Source organism: Lissotriton helveticus, chromosome 3_1, assembly GCF_964261635.1.
Source record: "Lissotriton helveticus chromosome 3_1, aLisHel1.1, whole genome shotgun sequence".
NCBI lineage: Eukaryota > Metazoa > Chordata > Amphibia > Caudata > Salamandridae > Lissotriton > Lissotriton helveticus.
In genome coordinates this window covers 713,528,160-713,533,630 of record NC_136061.1, presented here as the reverse complement: position 1 = coordinate 713,533,630, position 5,471 = coordinate 713,528,160, and positions in this window count along the sequence as shown.

The following is a 5,471-nucleotide window of genomic DNA, read 5'->3' as shown; positions in this document are numbered from 1 at the left end:
CTTTTCCTAGGTTCAATTGGGTAAAAACCCTCTGACGAAACGTTACTACTAAAAGAAACATTCAAGGGAAGAGCTGCATCGCCCCCAGAGAGGTAGTCAAATTGTAGATCAAGTTTTTCCAAGTCAATGGGGCTACACGAGAGTAGGGTAGTAGGTGCGTTGTTGACTGGTGAAACGGCGTTTAACAGACTACCTATAGAGGAGCGTTTGGCATTCAAAAGTTCAATAGACAAACCCTTTTCTGTCAGGGCAATTTCTCTTCCCACGACTCCAGCTGCTCTAGTAAAAAAGTCATCAAGAGTCCCAGTTGGTCTGCCCCCAACAGGAGCAGGTGTTAGGCAACGCCGACCCTCCATGTCCACAGAGTGTATCAAGAGCTATCAAGAGCTATCAAGGACAGAATAGGCAGAATGATGAAAGGCTTACCCGGCAGTGTAGTGTTTAAAGAACTGGCCCAGCCCTGCCTTATCCGGCCGTAGACAACCCGAGCTTCGCGAGACGGGGCTGTCCCTGTAGTCCCTGTAGTCATGTGCCTCGTAGCGCGGTGCTGAGCATGCAGCAGGCCGCCCGGTATTCTGGATAATGTGGTCCCGCTCGCCACTCAGCGGCCGCACCGTAAGATCTTGAAGGTGCGGAGGCGGGCGGCGGGAATGCAGCGGGTGTACGTCCACAGCTCCCCTCAGGTTCTGTCGCAATCGGTGGTCACAGTTTCCGCCGCACTAAACAAAGCAAAGCCCTGCGGCTCCTGCCACATTGGAAGGCACTCGCGGCTCCTGCAAGCACCCGCAGCTCGCGGGAGAAATCGCTTGGCCTGCTACCACCGCAGAGGAGGACAGCCCGCGGCTCACCGCACTCGGCAACGCCCTGCGGCTCCTGCCGCGCTGAGAGACAAACACGGCTATCGGGAGAGATCACTCAGCCACCACTCGCGGCTCTCGCCGCACTGGAGGACAACCCACGGCTCACCGCTGCCGCGCTTGTCAACGCCCTGCAGCTCTTGCAACACACAGTCAATCTTTCCCTTCTTGCTTTCCTGCACTGCTGCAGTTAGAAAATCCAAGTTCAATCTCAGGTGCCATGCAGCGGTCAGCGCGGACAGTCAAATTTCCAAATTCAGCTTCCAAGGAAGGAAATGGTCGCTGTCAGTATTAACTTTCAAACATCAAAGGGAGGTGGAAGTCGCATAAGCTCTGTCCATTCTGTGATGATGGCATAATAACTTCCACCATGCTTGGAAAGAGATATTAGAAGTATCCTTCCAGCTAACAGTAATAATTTGAAAGGAGATTGCTAAGAAAAGGTTGTTGAAAAGACCTACATCCTTATGATTAGCAAAAACAGGGGAAAGACTACCCAGGAAAACATGGTTGATGTGAAAGGGCACATTAAGTTGAAGGATATCGTTAAGTTTGGTCCAAATAGCGGTCCACATGGTGCTAGTGCGAGGGCAATGGAAGAACATATGTAGAAGGTCCGCAGTAACATGAGAACAAGACCAACATTTAGGGGAATCTAATAAACGAAAGCGGTGAAAGTCACTTGGGGTCAGAAACAATCTATTATAAAAATAGTATAACGTTTGCGTTGTGCTGGCAGAGCGAGAAGTAGTGTGAATTCTGGACCAAAGCAATTCCCAGGTGCATATAGGAAGATCAAGAATAAGGTCTTTTTCCCATTGAAGTTCTAGGGGAGATTTAACTCTGGGGGCAAGGGGATGGGAAATTAGTTTATATATGGTAGCTGCCTTAAATTGAGTTGAAAAATCAATAGGATTTGGAGAAGGAGGAAATTGGTCTGAAGAGGTAGTGGGAGTGGAGCGCAAAGAGGCGTAGTAGCTAGCAAGGACATCAGTGAGTGTAATGTAGTGAGAGGCATGATGGGAAGAGATATGATAGAGGGATTGAAGGTCAGAAAAGGGCAAAAAGGTACCATCTTTCATCAGGTGTTGAGGGGTAAGAATACCTTTATCAATCCACTCCTTCCAAAACAAAGCACGATTATTAATCTTAAAGTGTTTATTATACCAAAGAGGAACATTTGTGGAGAAAGAGTGAAAAGAGGGATGCCTGCGAAACGAAGAAAGGGCTAAAGCCTTAGAATGAACGAGACTAGGAAAGGACATACGTGTAGGAGGTGAAGTAATTTGAATAGCAGAAAGAAGAGAAAAGGGGGAATATTGGGCCTGTTCCAAAGCACTCCATGCCGTACAAGAGGAAGAGGTGGAATCAGAAAGCAATGTCCATATGTGTTTCAAGGTGAAGGCAGAATGATATCGTTTAAGATTAGGAAAATTAACCCCCCCTGAATCTTTAGGAAGTTGAAGTCGAGCTAGTGACAATCTGGATTTGCGATTGTTCCACAAAAAATTGATGAGGATAGTGTTAATGGTGCGAAAAAAAGTATTAGAAAGAGATATGGGAAGCATAGAGAGATAGAAATTAATAATGGGGAGGAGCATCATTTTAATTGTGGCCAATCTACCCCAGCAGGAGAGGAAAAGGGGAGACCAGCTATCAATAAGGGCCGAAGTCTTTGTACAAATTTCGGTAAGATTAATTTTAACAATGTCCTTAATGTTATTACTGTAGAGAATACCAAGACATTTAATGTGCGAGGGGGACCATGCAAAGCCAGAGTTAGTGAACATAGATGGGAGACAGAATTTGTTGAGGCGTAAAATTTCAGATTTATCAATATTCAATTCGTAGCCAGAGACCGAAGAATAATTGTGTAAAAGGGAGAAAAATACAGGTAGAGAAACAGATGGATTTGAGATGAAAAAAAGAATGTCGTCGGTGTAAGCAGTGAATCTAATGTCAACATTACGAAATTGAAAACCTGTATAGGATTTAGAACATCTAATAGTTTCAAGAAAAGGTTCAAGGGCAAGAATCAAGAGAAGGAGAGAAAGGGGACAACCTTGTCTGGTACCTCGAAGAAGAGGGAAATAACTGGATTGACCACCAGTAACCCATACGGAAGTGGTCGGAGCGGAATAAAGTACCTTAATTAATTCAAGAAAAGTGGGACTGAAGCCATGCCACCTTAAGAAACCAAAAATGAAGTCCCAGCATACCCTGTCAAAGGCTTTTTCAGCATCGAGGGTAATAGCTGCAAGGGGGAGTCGAATTTAGAGGCAAGATGAATGATATTGAGGAAAGTGCGAGAATTATCTGTAGTTGAACGACCTTTCACAAAACCCGATTGATATATGTTAATTAAATCGGGAATAACCTTATTAATACGAAGGGCGAGAAGCTTAGCATAAATTTTGCAATCGGTATTTATGAGGGAAATAGGTCTATAATTCTTACACAGGGTGGAGTCTTTATCCTTTTTTGGAATAAGGCAGAGCATTGCTTGCGTAAAGGAGCCCTGAGAAACACCAGATGATAGAAAGGAGTCTAAAAGTGACAATAAATGAGGAATCAGAAGAGCTTTAAAATGTAGGAAAAATTAAACCGTGAAACCGTCAGGGCCTGGTGTTTTGTCTTTAGGCAATAAGGATAGCGCCTTGACCAGTTCCACAGCAGAGATGGGTGTATCTAAGGAGGTAAGATCAGGAACAGTATCAGGTGATTTGGGAATGGATCAGAAAAAGGCGTCTATATGGTCAGAAGAAGGAGAAGTCTCAGGTGTATATAGGGAGGAGTAGAATTTAGAAAAGCATTCAAGAATGGAGGAGTCAGAAAAGTGTAGAGTGCCCGAAGAATCTTTAAAAGAAACAATTTTAGATTTTTGTTTCTTAATCTTTAGATAGTTCGCTAAAGATCTACCGGCTCTGTTGCGACCACCATACATCTTAGAATTAAATTTAAGGAGAGTGTTGCTGGCCGAATCCCAGGAAAACGTATTATATTGCATCTTAGTTCGAATAAGAAGAGGTAAAATATCAGGAGAGGAGACAGTGAAATATTTATGCTCCAAAGCTTTAATTAGCTTAAGGAGCGAGAGGGAGTGAGAAAGGGCTTTCTTTTTCTTCCGCGAAACATAATGGACAATAAAGCCTCTGGCTGAGGCTTTGAAGGCGTCCCAAAGAATATGAAATTGTGAGACGGAGGAGAGATTAAGTTGAAAAAATTCTCGAGCAAAGACTAGAAATTGTTCAGACAATTGAGAATCTAAAAGGAGAGCGCTATTGAAGCGCCATCTCTTGGAAGCAGAGGAGGGAGAAGGGTAATCCATATCTAGAATCACAGGGGCATGGTCAGAAATGAGAATGGAACCAATTTCAATCTTATTCAAGTATTGGAGAGCAGGTTGTGTGAGGAAATGGTAATCAATTTTGGAGTGTGATTTGTGAACAGGAGAGAAAAAGGAGAATTCAAGGATATCAGGGTGAGAGGTGCGCCAGGCATCTATAAGTCCCCTATTGGTAATAGTCTTGGAGAAACCTTTTTGCATTCTGTTAGGGACGTATCGAGACTGAGATTTACGGTCAAGGAAGGGGTCCATCAATTGGTTGCAGTCCCCACCCAGGATTAAGTGTTCGGCAGAGTGTGAGGAAAGGGGAGTGGAAAAATCAGCCCAAAAGGAAGTGTCAACACCAGTGGGACTATAAACATTACATAGAGAGAAAGGATGATTGTTAACTGAAACACCTAAATATAACCATCTACCATTGGTATCAGCAAACTCATTATGTAGAACAACATTTAACGATGTATGAAACAAAATAATTACACCATTCATGTTATTAACTGCAGGAGAACAAAAGATCTCACCAACCCAATACTTGCGTAACATAGATAGATCTTGGGTTGTAAGGTGAGATTCTTGCAGCAATGCAATTTGACAGTTCAATCTGGCAAGATGAGAAAGCACTCGATGTCTTTTAATGGGATTGCGTAATCCCTGAACATTCCACATGCGTAGTCCTTTCATGAGAAAGGAGTAAAACAGAGTAGAGAATTAAAAGAGAAAATATTACGAAGAAAGAAAAAGAAAGTAGATGAACTTGAGGAGATAGGAGAAAGAGAGGGACAAGAGGTAGAATAGAAGACAAAGGATAAAAAGGCTGAAATAAAAGGAGAAGAGAAAAATCCGGAAATAAGAAAAAGAAGATAAGAGTGGAAAAGGGAGCAGTTGTAAGGACTTGAGTAAAATATAAAGAAATGGAAGGGTACTTGAAGAGAGAATGAGAAGATGGATGAATAGAAAGTAAGGAAGAGCAAAATAACCAAAAAGGAACAAGAGAAGGAAAGAGAGTGGGGCAGAGAGAAAGAAAGAGAAAAAGGCAGTGGAGGAAAGGACTCCACCAGAATGGGTAACAAGAAGAAGTTGACCGAGAGTCCGTAGACTCTAGTCAAGGAGCAATGCAGGGAAAAAGGCATTAGTGGAGGAGGGGGGCGACGAAGGACAGAACAGCCACACAGAAGAGGAGCATCGAGAAAGAAATGTGATAAAATGGGACAGAAAAAGGAGAGGGTATAAAGTGAGAAACAAATTAGAAAAGGCGGATAAGGAATTAC